The sequence below is a fragment of the Copidosoma floridanum genome, unplaced genomic scaffold (genome assembly GCF_036245765.1).
Source record: "Copidosoma floridanum isolate Cflo_tuat_1 unplaced genomic scaffold, Cflo_Japanese_pri ptg000033l, whole genome shotgun sequence".
In the NCBI taxonomy this organism is placed as follows: Eukaryota; Metazoa; Arthropoda; class Insecta; order Hymenoptera; family Encyrtidae; genus Copidosoma; species Copidosoma floridanum.
The window spans coordinates 5866724-5885709 of NW_028321910.1; positions in this window are offsets into that span (position 1 = coordinate 5866724).

Genomic DNA, 18986 nt, shown 5'->3' on the forward strand with positions numbered 1-18986 from the left:
CACCTCTGACGTCACCGTCTGGCGCCGGCGGTCGGGGCCGGGGAGAGTGTTTGGTCGTGCTTTTCGAGGAGGGGGAGGAGCGGGGTCCCTAGCTGGGGAACTTCGGTAGCTTCGAAGAGTGGCGCGGTTTTTAAAATCTGGTGGGGCCTTGGAGGTAGGATGGAAAGGTAAAAATAATGAAGTCGTTTGGAATGGGGTTAACAAAATTTATTCATAGCGAGAAACAGAGTGATACACCTACAAATACAGTGTAAAAACTTAAGATAATTGTTTATAGTATATAATGTATGGTGACATAATATTAATACATATAGGTAAAGTTGTCACTGATAAAAAGTGTTGTTAATCTAAAAGGTTATAGTTTTATGCAATGTAAGTGATAAATAGAACGCAAGATGTCTAGTTTTTTGTGATGTATTTCAACGCAGGGATGTATATTTTAAAATTAATTAAAGTAACACACTTCTAGACTTAAAATTTTTATTACATGTTGAGGATATAAGGTGCCTATTTTCTAGTTTCTTACGTCTAGTAATTTTATTGTACAAAGTTACACTTATTTCATCATTAGTTGATGTAGTTCTTAAAAATATTGAACAAAGTATAGCCAAAGTATAATAATGAGACGTAAAAAACAAAAAATCGGTACAGAAATGACCACGCACTCGAGAGCCAATACTCTGCAATTGTTGTACTTTCCACTCGTAACTAATACAGTTTTGTCTGAGTCAATCAACGTGGTGTGAGACAGCAGGTGGCAACCCATAACTGTCAAAGAAAACTCTGTGTCCGCTGGTATCGACATAAAAGGCAATCCAATGCGTGCCAGGTCTTGTGCTCTCGTCTATATTAGCTACAAGAGCACACGGTCTTGTCCAAATAAACGGCAGCTTGTCTGCTAGAAATACCTCGTCTGTCGGTTTGGAATATGCCGCAGCCCTTTTTATATTTATAGTGAATTCATCTCCCCTTATTTCAGTATACACAGATGCAGTAGAGTCCCCACTTTTTCTAGATTTCCAAAGGTTAATGCTTTTCATGAGGTTCCCGATCTCTTGTGTAGCAGTAGCAGCAGAGAAGGATATCTACTGGTTTAAACGTGCAGGTTCTATTATCGGCATTTGAGTTTTGTTTTTTTTACATCTAAGGCATCATCTAGTGTGGCGGAAGAGGGAATAACTTCTGTAAAATGCACTGGCTTGTTGATCCAGGTTTGTAACTAATAAACACGAGCTAGAGCAGAGCTGAAAACTTCCTTTTTTCGACCATGATAACAGCAAAAGTAATCATTATCGCGAGAAAGATTTTTAAAAGATGGGCAAGAGTACTCTTTGAGATTTATTATTTGACGACCCAAAACTTTTTCCAGTAATTTTTGTTTTTGATTACCTCGAACGTAAATGTGGAGAGCACTTCTTGCTATGTCACGTAGAGCGCTTTATACGTCCTCGATATTAGCTTCACCATCAAACCACTCGAGTCCGTGAAAATAACATGTTAAATAACTATTTGTAGCTAAAAGTCCTGACGTCAATTCCGTAGTGTTGTAGGGTGGTTTCATAATCGAATGTGAACTAAAGTTACAGTCGACATCCACCACTGCGATTTCTTTTGGTAAAAAGTCACCATTTTTATCGTAAAATGCTTGAATATCTACAATGAAATTAACTTTTTCCATGATTTTTTGTGAGCAGCCACGTCCACTGTCTTAAATAGTACGTGGCATACTGATCGTTCGACGAAAGATTGGAGACTACGAGATGAGGAAAAAAGGTTTGTAACAGCGCTAAAGAAGTGGTAGTGAATATGAGCAGAGAAGTGATGGGGGGTGGTGGTGGTAGTGGTGGTACAAGGGAGGTTATAGATGAGAAAAAAAAAGTCTTTTTAGAAGTAGTAATCTACAACTATCTGACGGTTTGAGCCTATTTCTAACACGTTGTCAAATTCTGAGTAAAGAACAGATTTTATCGTTTCTGTCAAAGGCGTCTCAAAACGTACTTCTATTCTGACAGAACCATTTTTTACTAAATTCCAATGACCTGCAAAGTGCGCAGACAAATCTGGTGTAAGATCAAATGCAAAAAGACAGTACCCCTTTGGAAAATCTTTTCTGTGTATGTTATTTCCCTCGTTCATGTAATGTATTCCGGAGCCAGAAAATAATGTATGATAAGCTTCAACGTACATAGATCCACTTCCTGTAAAAGTAGGTTGTAATGGTTTGCTTGGAATTTGTACTCCATCCACTTATAATGGCAAAAAATTGATAGAGTAATTTTGGAAACTAAAGGAGTTAAGTTTTCTGTCCCCGTTGAAAGCTTTGTTGTCAACGAAACCTAGTATTATTCTTTTTGGTAACTGGCAAAGAATAACATTTTCTAAACAGTCGCCTGTAATACTACTGTGCATAGTAAAAGATTTAACTTCCACACGGGTGATCGGATATTTTGCAGTAGTGCTTGCTAAAGTCTTTGCATGTGCAATCAAAACTGTGGAGCTTACTTCTGCTCGTCGTACAAGAAGTGTTGCTTCGGTAATACTCACTGAATAATTCCTTGTAGATGCATCCATCAAACAAAATGCATCCTTCAAACGAACCAGACGTAGACAGACGTAGACGAACTTTGACACCATTTAATAAAAGTTTGTCTTGATTAAACACGTCGCAATGCAAATGATCCATCAAGCCCACTGTCATACCATCCTTTATATACTCTTGACGTTTTGCGAGAAATATAATTTTTTCTGATCTGGATAGCTCATCTATCTCACCAGCTACATCAGTTTCCCAAAGACGGATGGACAAGTGAGAAGTTTTTGCTGCAGCTTCGTAATTTAATAGTGTTTCGATGTATGTTCTGTACGGGTAAGCATTGTTAGGAGGGGTCACTAGTTTTTGATTGAAATATACATCAGCTTGATTAAATATATAGAGTGTAAGAAATTGTTTACTTGGAGCCACAGACGCATCTGTATCCTTGTTGTAAGGTATGAATTTTCATTAACTCTCAGCATTGTGTGAGCGAGGTCCAAATAATCCTCATTTTGAGAGTTTATGACAAACTCTATCGGACTTTCGTCGGTTAATTATAAAACAGGTTTAAAATAAACCCACTGACTTGCCTCTAACGCTGTCTGAGTAAGAGGAAGAGAAAATAAATCCAACTTACTCTTGAGACACGGATTAGTGTGGCTATGCAAAAAAGACATTATTAATATTTAACTAAAAGTATCGGTCACTTTAGATTTTTTTATTTGCCCTTTTTTACTCTTTTTAGTGTTAACATGCTTATTTTTTTTACCATTCTTCTTTTTCCCTCTTCTCGTCTTATTCTTTTTAGCAACACTTTTTTTGCGTCCACATTTTGTCACTCGAGATGTTTTCTTTTGAGCAACGAGACTGCGCTCGACGTTTGTACGGTAAAGCATTGTACCCGGATCCTTCCATTAATCTAACAAGCTTTTCCGCTGCCTTACGTTTCAAGTTTATACCTGATTTGGTTGCACGATTTGTCAATGCATCTTCAAATGGCAAATCACGTTGACCAATGTCATCAATAATATTTGCACCAGCTCGGAAAGCTTCTTTTCCAATAGCGCGTGCACCTTTTGTTATATATGGCATAGCTGTGCGAAGGAGCCCCATGAAAAAAGAACCTAAGCTATGGACTTTCTGCCCATGCGAGCCAGTAAACCCATGCTTGACACCTCTACCTCTACCACCGTACTGAAAATGATACACATCGTAAAAACTCATTTTGTACAACGATTCTAAAAAAATATTTTCCGAAAATGTAACACCATCGTCAGTGTCCCAAACTCAAATGCTATCGGTTTACTGAAATGGTCTCTGATATCTATATCGATTGTATGAAATTTATCATTAAGGAGAGGTACGTATGCAACAGGCGTATATCTCTTGACGATTGTACCACCAAAGTGAACTTCTTTAGCATTCAAATTAACTGTTTGTAATGAAGGTGCAAGCATGCCCCCAACAATACATGGTTCACATATATTAGAGTAAATAAAAAGTTGATCCAGCACTGCTCTTGACATGTTTTCCGGCTGTTTACCGTGAATTAACATTCGGTAATCATACTTTATTTCTCGATCTTTTTTGATATGAATTATTCCTTCTTTAAATCCTACAATGCGTTGTACTGTGTTTGATAACCAGGGTAATTTTTCACCCTTATTTACTTCAAAATGTTTTATTATAAATGAAAACACTGTTCCTTTCTTTTCTAAGATGGGTACACCAATGAATACAAATCCATCGTTCTTATAATAAATTAACTTACGCTGATATTCTTCATCTTCAGAGATATATTTCATCCGTTTGTTATTTATCGCTTCACATAAGCTATTTATCGAGTCGTGTGTGCCATGTTAAAAATGACATTTTGTTTTATCCTCAGGTGCACTGAGTAAGGCGTCCTCTCTAGTTACATGTAAAATAGTGCACGGTACGTGAATTTCGGAAATTCCAACCTCCCATTTTCCACACAGCTCGATTTCTTTTAGTAATTGAGTAGAAAAATTTTTTGTAGTATTATTAGAAAAATATTTCATACTGCTGTTGCTTGGCAAAGTTATCATAAAATCGTTATGAACCATCTCTCAAGTCTCTTTCAAAAATCCAAGAATTAAACTTTTTTGGAGAACCCATCCAACTAACAAAATATTGTTTGTTTCTTCCCTTTCCTTTAATTCGAATTATTTTTTTAATTTTATACTCCTGATCTAATACTCACTCTTTAGCGACTAGGCTGAGCTCCTCAGGGTAAAAAAATTCATCAATACTTTCACCATCCAAATCATGCAAGTAATATGTGTATAAATTTTGTCTTTTGGTAACACCGACAATTTTAAATATTTCTTCACTTCAAGATTTACGGCACCTTTTTCGAATACATTTTTCTCGCGACCAATACGCACGTAGTCTCCAACTTTATACTTTGATTTAGCTTGACGATTCTAACGATGTTTTTGCTTTTGTGTTCGTGAGTTTACTAAATTTTTTTTGCAACGTGCGCGTTATGTATAGTTACTACACTCGGTGCTAGCTTGATTGTGGAGTGCGGTAATTCATCATACCTATCAATTAAATCTTGTAGTACATCGATGTAGCGGAATGTATTTTTGTATGTAAAATATCTGTACATACGTTCCTTGAGTGTTCGTATGAAACGCTCTACTACAGCTGCTTTAACGTAAGGGTTACTCACAATCTAAAGTTTAATTCCATTACGCTTTAAGAAATGTTGGAACTCGCTTTCTAAAAATTCTTTTCCCCGATCTGTTTGGACTGTTTCTGGAAATTAATAGTGTTTATCATTGAGAATTTTTTTAAAAGCTGTGTTAACTTCAGGGCAAGTCTTGTCGTACATTATCGTTGTAATAGATGTTTTGAGTAAATTTGTATGGGCTCAACCATTACGTGATAAGACTGATTCCACTGTTGTAGTTTTTGATAGACGTCAATTGAATGAGATCAGCCTCCCACAAGTCATCGAAAGTGTTGACATCATAAAAAAGGCGTGGAAACTTACGTCGAATAGTTTAGTGTAACGTGTGAACGTCTTGTCCCTTTAACCATTTCTTTATTTTATCTGATGAAACATTTTTATTTAATCTTATGAAGTTTCAAGCCTCGGTAAGACCAGCCACATGACTGGGTGTAAGGTATTGTTTTTCCAACGCGTCCATTTTTTCAATTTCTATGCCACTGTCCTCCTACTTCTCCTCTCTTTTGCAAAGATGTCTTGGATGGACTTTGGATGTCACTTTTAATAATTTTATTCCGTTTAGTAGTAGCTTCCATAAATGATTGATATGCTTTACTGCCGTCTTTACTTGACAATTAATCGGTAATATCGTCATAGTCACGGTCTGTCTTCTCTCTCGAGTTGAATAATTTTCAACAAGTCTCTGATAAAGTCTCGACTCGATTGACGTTACGAATCTCCCACAGGTCATTATTTCCTACAAACTCTCGAAAGGTAACGATTTCACGCAACATATTACCAAATTTTTTTTCTACCCACAGATTTGACTGTTTTTCTGCGTCTTACCGCATCACTTATTAAGTCAATAATATTAGAACCTTGTATTTTTCACCATCAATGGTCACGACACCCTCACTATTCCAACTAATTTTACGGTTATTCTTTTTTAAATAATTCAAAAGTAATTCAGACTTTTTTTGATATGCTTTAGGTATAGTTTTTAGAATCATATCATTACTCATTCGATCATTTGCATCTGTATCATATTTTTCCTCCTCTTTTTCCGTTAATACATATGGAATTCTTTGTTTGTCTATGATATGAAAGTATCTTTGTAAGACTCTTAAATATTCTTTAGATTTTTCACGTTCGTCGTTGAACGCATTGGAGTCAAGAATTTGTTTCATTTCATCATCTAAACGACTGAGGTTATTTCCAACAGTTTGTGTGGATTGTAAAACTCGTTGCGATAAAAAATCGTTAGTAGCAGTGGAAACAGGTATTACTGCTTCATGGAGGGGTTTCACATTTTCACTGAGTATTCTTTCGAGCTGTTCTTTCGAAATTAAAATCATTTTTTTTGCTTTCTCCATACCACTTTAAATTTTTTTATTTTATAAAGCTCTTGTTAATATTGCGCTTAACACCGTTGGAAGTATAAAAGGTAAAAAACCATCACCTTGTTGTACAATAATTTTTCTTTTTTTTCCAAGAATCTTCACTGTCGTAGCCTCCTTCCTTCTTCTTTATCTTCTTCTTCTTAGAAACACCTTATCTCAACACATTTTTAAATTGGACCATTGGACGTTGTTTTTAATTAACATTTTTAAATTATTCAAGTTTTGACTTTTGTAATTTTTTTAAAGGAACAACACCTTTTAGTACATTTAGAACACACTCGCAAATACAATGCGTTAATTTTTTATCGGCTTTAATTAATAATGCTACAGGCTGATATAATTTAAATGCTCGAGAGCTTCCAATATTTTCATATGTCTTTTTTCAAACGGTATCTTTGAAGAAAACGAGGAGTTGGAGGACCTACGACTATTTTGGCGACCAAAGTGTTGACTTGTCATCTGTTGTGATGCAGATGCTTCCATCGTTCAAACAAAACTGAAGATACAAGCTCACTGACCAGTATTTTAAACAAAATTTAATTTTTTACCCTAGGCATTAAATACCCATGTCCCTTTGTCGTCGCATCCTGATAGGCTTCTTGTACAAATTTAGGATCTTTGGGAAAAATTTGTCTTGCCAAGTGTTATATTTGAGCACGATCACGAGGATTTTTAAACAAAATAATATACGAAACGTTGAGACTTATATCACGTGAATAAGTAGACTTGTAAAAATATTTTAAGTTATATACATAACACTCATGTTTTTATGATGACTTCCTTTTGTGAACAAATCCACAACAACATTGTTTGATGATTCACGCATCAAATCATCGAAGATGAGTTATTTCTGACGTTGAGGATCGTTTGAATAATGTTCGGGTTTTGGTAGTCCTTCGAGAAATTCAATTTGTTGACCATTTTATAAAAAATTTTTACTTTTATAACTATCCTGCCACTTTGTGGAGTAAAATAAAATTCAATTAAATCGTACACTTGACAATTCATCGATAACATTTAAAAATCTTTTGACAAAAATAGTCTTACCACACCCTGTAAGACCACAAATCATACTCGTCCACGGATGCTGCCAGTGCGTATCCATCGCGTCATTTGAACTAAACTACGCATGTTAGTATAACTGACTTGATAAAAGTGTATTAATTTACAAATCATAAAAAAGAAAAACCCATTCGTAACAGCGGTGGTGGCGGCGGTGGCGGGGGTAACGGTATAGCTGATTTACCGCGGGGAGTCGAGCTGACTTAAAGAGCGCACGCGTATCATGTAGCTGCATCCCTCTTTTTTAGCTTAACTAAACAGAGAAAAATTCTCATTTTACGCTTTTCTTACTAGGTCAGTCTAAAACCTGAAAAGCGCGGTATGTGTGTTTTTATTTTCTTCCTCTTTTAAATATCTTATCCTTGCGAGTTTAAAGGGTCGAATTGCTCTCTGAAATAAAATATGATGTCTCTTCAAAACACAAGACAACATGAAAAAATGGATGGATGTAGGAAAATCTTTTGAAATATCGCAATCTGTGATAGAATGTAATATAGTTATTTATGAGTTGGAACAACGTTTTTTAAGTTTACCGTCTTGAGCAATTTTATGTGGGTTAGGAAATATTTTACCAATATCGTCGTTAAATAGTTCTCGTTGAACCGATCTCGCGTATATGCTTTTTTGTCGAGCAGTTAAAAATAGAACTTAAAGGCCTTTTTTTAGTAACGAAGGATTTATTTATAATAGTTTTCACATTTTTCTTACCAGTGATGTAATACATGGATTAACCATTCATTTAAACACCATGCTATGTGCATTTGGTACGGCAAGAGCTGATTCTACTGGATTTCATCACACTATTTGGCCTAGCGACTTACCTGTTAGTTTTACTCGTTGAGTCTCTGTTTTATCATCATCACCTCCTTTTTCTACGATAGAAAATTTACAAAATAATGACAAAAATTATAAGAAATACTGTAAAAATAATTTATGTGAGAAAATAAAATTTTTTTACTTATTTGAGTTTTATTACTTATTATTAACAGGAATTTGATATCAATACACATATTTACACAACAAATTGATCCTTCTAAACACTACTTGACATCTTGTATTCAAAATTTATAAACGAAGTTAAAATGTTTTAAAAATGTTTGTCTGTTGCTTATGATACTTTGCTTTGAAAACATACTGACATTTTTTCATTCTATTCAGAAATTCATTAGTCGCACAATAAACGTTGAAGTCGTGTAAGCTTATGAATAGGACAACTCCCTATCAACCAACCTGAAAACTCTTTTGGGTATCTATTAGATGTACCAAATTCGATCGACTCAATTTCATTTTCTTCTAAGATGTTTATAATATCAGAAACATGTATGTTTAGAAATTTATTAAAATCATGATACCGTCCACTCTCCACCTTTTCTTTATAACATTTTGTTTTCCCATGTAAAACTGTTTCCAGATCCGATTTGCATTTAATACATATAGCTTTACGTATTTTACCAAAGATAACGACATTAAATAATATATTTCTCTAATGTTTTAATCTTCGTACAAATTTTAGCAGTGTAGAAAACTCATTAATTTTTTTTTTATTTTTTATACAAGCCTAAAAACAGTTCGTATTCGTCGTAAATAGCGATATAAGTCGTAACTTTGCAGAATTAGAAATTAATGTAATACAAATTTCGAAAATTTTGAATTGATTTGTTGACAAAAAGGTTGTGTAGTTAAAAAAAAAGGTCAACCATGAGCAAATTGTACAATAGTTCACTTTAGGGCTAAATTGTGGAAAAGGAATTAATTCAGTCAAGTCAAACAGATTTTTTGTATTCATTTTTTCAAACTTAAATTTTGCTCCCATACAAGGGGTGGCAAGCTTGATGGCGTTGGGGCGGCAAAAATTCAAGTCCATCCCTGCATATAGTCTACTGTACCGATTCACCTAAATAACAGTTTTTCACCTTACTCGCCGGAGACTTATCAGAACGAGTTTTCCTTCAGAGAATCGTCATATAATTAATAAATAAACAACACTCAGGTATCATTGTCAAAATATTTGACATTTAACAAGTGCACTTTTTGGATAAAACAGTACGAAAAAAACCACATGGACCTACTAATGACGTCATTAGTCGTCAGCTGGCTGGGAAGGTTCGTGTTTCGTGTTCCCTTGAAAGTTGCCGTCTGCTGTGTTGTTGCATACAGCAGTCCATTATGTATAGTTTGACGTTCGCAGAGTTTATGCAGACTGCAGTAACCAATAAGAGCACACATCTGATTTGTACATTATGTAAGCATATTTTGCAGTCGTAACAAATTCTATATACGTATGATTGAGCAACAACTATGTAACTGAAATATTCCGTGTGAATCGTGTGAAAAAAAATTACTGTCTCTCAGTAGCATCTTTCAGCAGTTGCAGCTACAGTCTTTAATCATGTACCTTCTATAACAGATTTTTTATTTACATTCTTGTGTTTAATGTGCTTATTTCTGTAGTTACATTGGTAAAAATTTAGTTTACGACTCCTTACGAGAAGTTAGCTTCAGAACTTGCAGTGCTACCAATCTAATACAGCGTGGGAAATTCAAAATCACTAATGCGGTAAATTTAAATGTTAATTACGAATCAAAAGAAAACTCCACCTCCACCTGTAAACTTTTTTTTTCTTGTTCACCCATGGTTCACCAACAGTAACAGTTTGGTAATGGCTCGAGAGCTGTGTTAAAAATAAACAAATCCTATTAAGTACCGACAAAAGAATGACCAACCGCATATTAACATTTAAATTGACCGCCTTAATAATTTTGAATTCTCTGCGTTGTTATGTTAGCAGCATTGCGAGTTCTGCAGTCAACTTCTCGTAAGGAGTCGTAAAGTACACATCCACCGTTACATTTTCCAAGTTTTCAGTAACAACACAATATCTGCATGCATTGTACACGTTCAGTAATACACACCTGTATGAGTGAGTCTTACACAAATATTTCTTGATTTTTTTCAGTAAATCACAGACATCGTCCTATTTTAAGTTGTAAACAGATGGACTCAACGACCCTGGCCACCTTGATGTATTCTACTCTAGTATCATACTCGTACACTGGTTGGGTGCTTCGCTAACTTCAAGATAAGTGTTTTACTCTGAAAATTACTCTGAAAAATTTGCATTTATTCTAGCATTGTACTCTTTGTATCATGATTATTTAGACGATGGCCAAGGTGTTACTGAACAACTGCAGCATGCATATCTCATCTACTAAACGAATGACCGATACGTGCTATTGAGAACAGTAGTATTGATGTTTCCCAACTTTACATTACTTTCTAATATACATAAGACTTTTTTTGTGAAACTTTTAATTCTTCTTATAATAGGTAAAAATCTAAAACAAACAATTGAATGTATAGGAGAGGAGGATAATATATATAATAATAATAAATTGTAATACAAAATAGTTTGCAACATCAAATCATTCATTCATTAACAGTGCTTTGCTTTTAATCATTCGATCAAGGTTTTGTTTTCAATTATTTGTATAAAGTGCTTTCTCATTTCCATTTCAAGTTCGCTATAGGTTTGCTTTGACGGATCACTACCAAACATCACGTCAACGAGATACGCAGCTGCAAAAAGTCCACAGCTGTACTCATCTTTTTGACTTTGCACTTGTGGAAACAATATTTCTTTTTTTTTAACACGGGAAAGCACAAGGAAATAAAATTTCGTTTTTCTTCGGTTAAATTTAAATTTAACGAGGATTAATCCTCGTACGTTTTGCATCCTATGCTATCATATACGTGAAGGTTTTTTAAGTCAAAATAGTAAGCACGCCAGTGTAAAAAATGATTTCCTCGTAATATATACACAGATAGATTGAATTGATTACTTTCCTCAATAAAATATAAATGACTTAGCCCCAACGTGGTACATGTTTCGACATGAGTATTGTCTCGAATTATGGTCAAAAAAGCATCAATAGAAATGTCATTTAGTAATCTTTTTGGAGTTAGTACATTTTGCTTTATTTCTTCAATTGATGAATTACTGTTCACGACTCGTAAAGTGTCTAATTCGTCAAGTGTTGGGGCTTACAAGTATTCAGTAAAACATCCTTTTCTCAGCAATTTAATCCAATGTGAAGGTTTTCCATACTCGATGCTTTTGATTTTTGGCTTATTGTTCTGGCATCGCTTTTTTACGATACTTAAATCATATAGTTTCTTTATGCTTACTGGATTTATTGTTTCAGGGAGTAATCAACTACTATTCGTTTTTCTAGTTCAAATCCATTTTTTTGTCCAATTGTCTTTTTTTTAAATAAATTAGTTGAATGAAATTGTATACTTCACTATTATAAAAATTATCTTCATTCCCAATGGTATTAATATCATCTCTATCATGAACACTTTGTGCACCAGATTTTATACAAACAATTTCGCAAGTGACTTGTGTGCGTTGACAAATCATCAAATTGATGTGTCTGTTTTTCTTCCATTCTTTCTTTCAATTCTTTGATTCCAAATTGTACTGTGGCATTCGGAAAGCCATATTTCTATCTAAACAGCTGTCAATAATTTCTGGTAGTAAACATTGTTCGTAAAATTCAGTCAAGTATGGTTCCATTCTATTATTTCAAAATTTTTATCCCGCAATACTGCAATATTTTTTACAATTGTCAACTCATTAAATATTAATTAAAATCATACCTAAACGACATAGGGATACTCATTTCCACGATAATTGCACCACCTTCGTACACAATATTGTTTCATAGAAGGTATTTTTGTACTCGAAATATTCAAAGTATACTTATTCCAAAAATTTCATTCCATGAAAATTTAACATACCGTGGTCATATAGCATTCCATGGTCTAGTCCCTAGTACTGCAATACAATAACAACCAATAAAAAAAATTTTTTAAAAGCCTGTGATGTGTGTTTGCACCCTTAATTTCATATAACATCCATAACAAATGAAAGATTGATTTGTGTTTATAGGAAATATCTTACAATTAACCAATGTGATTTTATAATAATATGCAGATATTTAATAAATAAGAAATGTAGCTGTATACATAACAAGCCACTTTTATAGAAGTTTATGGGAAACATATCAACATTTATTAAATACTAATAGATTGTATTGGATTTTATTCAACTGAAAAAAAAAAAGACGGCACTGAATTATTACTTTTATAAGAGTCTACTAGAGAAACCCAGTAAGAATTATATTCACCTTTATTGGTCATAGTAGGATTTGGTTACGTCATTTAAATCGTGTTTTTATTTGCTTTTACGCTACTAAATTTAAAAATTTTTGTAAGACAGTACTATCATTTTAACAAACTATCGAGAAGTGAATCAATGATTTATTGGTGTTTACGTAAAATACCTTACAATTAATCAATGTGATTTTATGATGATGTGCAAACATTTAATAAATAATAAATGTAGCTGTATACACAACAAGCGACTTTTATTGGAGCTTAAGGAAAATATATCAGCATTTATTGAGAGTTAAACAAGCCTGTACCATACAGTATCCTATAAGATTTGACCAGTAAATAAATAGTTGTGGAGATTACTGCATAATGGGTTTTTATTGGACTTTGCAGGTACATCTAAAATCTAAAAGCCCTAAATTAAAACTTATCTTTGTATTGGAATTAACAAGGAAAATCCGAACACGGCACGATACTTTTGTGGAAATATTGGTTTTTGTTATATATAACAGCGATTAAAGCATTGATGTTATTGGTTCTCATTGAGAATCCCTGCCCAATTTTAATTGTATTTATTTGGTACTACTAAATTGGTGTATTTGTTTTCTATTATAATTTTCAACAGCATTGGTACTACTACATGATCAGTTTCTTATGGATTCATATAGTCATTTGTAGATATACCTGTATTTCTCCTTTTGGCCGATGAAGTTTATTGGAATTTATGAGAAAAACGTGATTTTTACGCGCGATTGTTTGAAATCTGTTGGAAATTATTTTGCTTAACAGCTATTTACATGATTATTTTTATTGTTTTGTTTTGAGTAGTAAACTACTGTTTTAAAAACTGTATAAGATTCGATGTTAGAAAAAAAATCATCTACTGCAGAAGACGGTACATTAAACTAAACCTAAAATCGATCATAAAAAATAATTTATTTTAAAAGTACTGCAATCAATAATGACCGACATGGGTCTGCCTATAGTTTTACGATTTGTACGCATATATATGTATGTTTTATAGCCAAAACTGGATAAGTATCAATAAAATTTCATTTGCTATAAGCGCTAACTGTACAAAAAATAACAGACAAAAAATCCAACGTACAGATTATAAAAAGTGCGTGTAACATTAATTAGGTTAGTTACATATAGTATGCAACAATCACCTAATGAGATTAATTAACTATATATGCTATAAAATGGTGATTCTCACATTAAAACACAAATAACTGATAAAGACAATATAATTATAAGTTAAAGTGTTTCTAAATAGTTATATAGAAATAAGAGTTGACTAATTCCTATATAAAATCGAACTTATACTTAATTCCACATTGCAAATAACACGTTAACTATTTACCAAAAATAATGTATGGGCTGTATACGATAAGTTTATATAGAATTCAATTATCGTATTGGAAGCATAAGTTACATGATGGTTTTACAGATAAGTCCCAACACGTTTTTTAAATGTTTTTTCGTCAGCTGTAAACTTTTTACACATGATGTAAGCTGCAAAAATGAATAACAAATATTACACATTAGTTTATGTAGATATTTATTATTTAGCAAACTCAAAAACAATAATCATTAGAAAACGTTACGTGTAGAAGAATTAAAGCTTGTGACAACATACATGCGTAATTGAAATTAACTAGTATCCTAAGGAAAAACAAAGTTTTGGATAAAGGGATCGATGCCTAAAAATTAAACGCAATTTGTAACAAAATGAATTTGTGTACACAGATAAACTGGGAGAGACAAACAAATACCAATAGATTACGGCCATCAGTATTTGCACCCGTATATCGCCATTCGGATATGTAGAATTCTTAACATATGTTAACTTTATAAGCATAGTTGAAAAGTGCACTTTTCTTTTAAATTGCAATAAAAAAAAAAAAATAGAAAAAAAAATTACCTGATACATTTGACACCCTACATAAGCTAACGGTTTACGACAATACTTTTTGGTAAAAATTTAATTGGTTATTAATTAGAAAAAGTTATTAAAATATCTGTTACCAAATAACTATAAACGCACATAAAAATACGATGAGGTTACCTGTTCACGAAGGAAGGGGTTTTATGCTGCTCCCAATCCAGTTCAGTCGTGTAGAGGTGGAAGTGGTTTATGGCGGAAAATAAATGTTACGCAAATGTGCAATAAAAATTTATACAATATATATTTACAGTGCTTAAATTATGAAAATGTGCTCAAGTGAAGGCAAGCGGAGAGAAGCTTTCTCTGCCGCTGCAGCGCGCTAACTAACTTACTATGCTCGCAGAGCAATATTTATAGAGATAAAAGTTAAAGTAGAAACTTCTAGTACATTTACAAATAAAGGTACAAGAGTAAAGGTAAAACGGTCTCTTGGGCATTGCAAATGTACGCGATGATAAAGGCGTATGATCGGAAAATTACTTCAACTTTAATATAAGAATAACGAACGTGACGCAATTTAAATTTAGAAAAGGTTTGTTGGCAAATATTCAGGTACAAAATTAATTATTACCAATGGGAATCGTCACATAAAAATCAAATATAATTAAAAATAAAAAGTTTATGTACACTGATGAATCAGGAGAGACAAATAAATTCCAATACATTATTCAGGCTATTGGCTTAATTTCGATTTTTGCACCCGTAAATCCCCATTCAGTATAAACTTGCAAACGTTTGATAATATCACAAGCATGGTTACGAATTGTGATTTGACTATAAAATACAATAAAAAAATTATAAGAATTATCTGATAAATCTTCCAATGGTTCAACAAAATTCTTTTCAGTACTAATTTAAAAGGTTATTGGATTACCTCATACGATTAGATTCAATGTTATTTCTGTAAACTCCAATAAACTATTTATTTGGCTCTGAAAATACGATCTTAAAAACTATTATTTGAAAACAAATTATGGGCTTTTTAATATAAATTCGAATTCAATAAATTTGCCATATAAGTGGCAAATAGGAAACAATAAAATTTTTGTTGGGTCTTCATTTTGTGCAATCAAACTTATCGTTTCTTTATTGATTTTTATTGGACTGCAGTACTAAAGATGGGAGGGCATAGATGAGTCACCACCAGCACGCGTAGTGGCAAAAACAGGAAACCTGGGGTACCAAATTATTAATATTTTTGCTCATTTAAGGAAAGAATGACAGCATTTTGTCAAATTTACAGATTTTACGATCATTACGAATGCATAAATAGTATCAATATTAGGAAATGGTAGTTACATAAATGTAAAAACATGAACTATGTGGTACCAAGAACGGTTGTAAAATGTTTGAATGTTACGATATACATTAATAAAGCCTTGTTTGTTTTCGATCCAGAGCTCACTCTCAGAAGCAGACGGCAAAAAGAAAGATAAATACTCGAAATAAGACATGATCATTGTGATTTTTATAACATAAAAATGTTTATGAAATATGGGTGTAAGAAAGTGCTGTGTTGTTCAGTGTAACAGTAGCGCAACGACACATGGAGTCAAATTAGATAAATTTCGATGATTATCCAACCGTAAATAAAGGTAATTTTTATGTGCATTGCAACTTAGACATTTTTTAAAATAATCTGAACAAAACGTACATGCAGATTAACTTTGTACGGAGCTGAAGTTACCGAGGTCTGCCTTATTACGGCGGCACTTGTCAAACTGCTAACTTTATCACTTTGAAATTCTGTAACATCGCACACATGACTTTTCTCAACTAACTGTTTACCTTTTTTTAGGGCTTCAGAGTTAAAATAAATTGAGTGTGTGTTATTTCTAAAGCCTGTTTTTATGATAACATCTATGAATAAATATACTAACTTTTTGCTAATTAAGTGATTATTACTCAAAGTGTGCATCGGTGTATGATGTTGATGTATAATGTGGGTACCCATGGTTGTATGATTTCAACACCACGAGTGGCGCAGCATGACATGCACCTTGCCAATAAAATTGCTTTCTTTATTGATTCTCTAAATCGTAAAATATTATTTAAAACAAAGTTTTTTTTTATTTTTATGTTGGCGCCTTTTGTTGTTCTTACGGCTTCTTCTATTTTTCTGGACACGTTTCGGTATGAGTGATTCACACATTTTTTTTTTTCAATAACGATGTTATATTGTTTATATGGATCGGCATCGCGTAACGTTTTGAGAATATTGCTATCGCCCGTTTAGTCGAAACGACTAAAATTCGTAGATCGCCTCGTGAGCGGTGGAGGATCAACCTCACAGCACGCCGAAGGTGGCAGCACACCGAGTTTACACAAAATTCATCACATATTCCCATATGCAAGCGCCGGTCAATTAATTGCTCTCGCGCCAACTCATTAAGTCTCTCTCTCTATACTCTCATTAGCTAAACATTTCTCTCCTTCTCTATAATGCACCTACATCTCCATCTCCTTTGCTCCCATTAAGTGTCCTCGGGTCATAGGTCTCTCCCCCTCTCTTAATTGCTTACATCATTCTCTCTCTCTCTCTTTTTCCGGCTTTTCACATAAAGTGTAAGGGATTGATGGATCCTGACGACTGCAGCGGGTGGGAGAATTAAAAAGGGAAGGGGGGTCTTGCGACTACTTTGGGTGGGCGCGCTGGGTCAGTTCCGAACTATCTGTCTATACAGAGCGGTCTATAGTTGTCAACTGCGATCTCGAGTATCTGGCATAGTTGGGTATTATATTCGTCCTACTGGTTTCTACATCTTTCCTCATCATCATCACGCACACGTGTATCTGGGGGTCACTTTTTTGGGGTTAATTTCTCTTACGCTTTCCTTTTTTTTATCATCATCGTCATCTGCATCATCTTCGAGAAGCTCGGCGTGCTGCGAGTAAAGCACGGCGAAAATCCGCTTCACGGACCGTGCGACGTTTGTCGATTCGTGAGTTTTTCGAGACACGTGCGGACGCGCACGTATACGTTTTCTACACACAATACACAAGTACACACTCTTCATTGCAGGAAGTTTATCTTAAATTTATTGTTCAACCTCACTCGTTTGTATTTTTCATTAATTTTTCTTCTCTTGGGTTTTTCCCTTGATCCACGAAATATATCCTCGTTCGTGGCTCATAACCAGTGCATTTTAAATTTATTTCATCTAGTTCATTTCCATCCTCCGTTCCGATAAATTCAGCAAAATTGTCTTTTTTTTAGGTGGATTTTAATTAATCATTTGTAAATTGAGTAGTTTTTTTTTTGTGCCACGATCCCTCCTAAATTTTAAGTAACAAATTAGTTGACTTCGTCAAAATAGACGCAGCCAACAAGGCAGCAACATTTTTGCTACAATTCATGGCGCCGTCACCAATATGAAATTCATAAATTAATTTATACTATTTGACACTTCGAGTGAATAGTTCAAGTAAAATGTCTTTCTCCATACTTGTCGATGGCTTATTTCTGTCAAAGTTATGATAACATCGATGTTGCTTTACAGGTTTGTTCTTACGTTTGTAATAATTGCAAAAACCACACATTTTTTACGAACTCCCATGTCTATAACTTTACTTGTAGAGACATCAATAAATTATATCAGCAAGACCTGACAATGACTTATACCACCCTTTACTGTATGTTCGCTTTGTCCAATATCCATCTCCCTCCACAGCTATAATACCAATTTTTTCACCATTATACATTCTAAAGTCCCTTTTTTTAATGGCAATATTTTTTGAAAGCTCAGCAGCTTTGTGTATTTCGGTATAGACTGTTTTTTCAATTGACTCAATAACTACATCATTGTAAATAGAATAGATATTTTGAGATAAGGGAAAATGGACAATGATCCGCATAACTGATTAAAATCATCAAAACCTATGCCACTGGCGTATATACCTAATAGAGCAGACTGACGTATACTCATGGTCGTGTCATCATTTACATCAGTCCAAATGAAATCATGAAAATGGCATCGTTGGCAGTCCAAGAAAATTTTTTTTCCTTTATTTGTAATTAATCTCTTTACTTATAAGGAGGTCACCAAAAACGCATGGATAACGGGGATTGTGATTGTCAAATTGTTGACTAATTTGGGTCAATAAGTATTCATAGTCTACGATTGCTTGATAAACATTTCTTTTGTGTTCAAGCGAGTCATGCGGTTGAT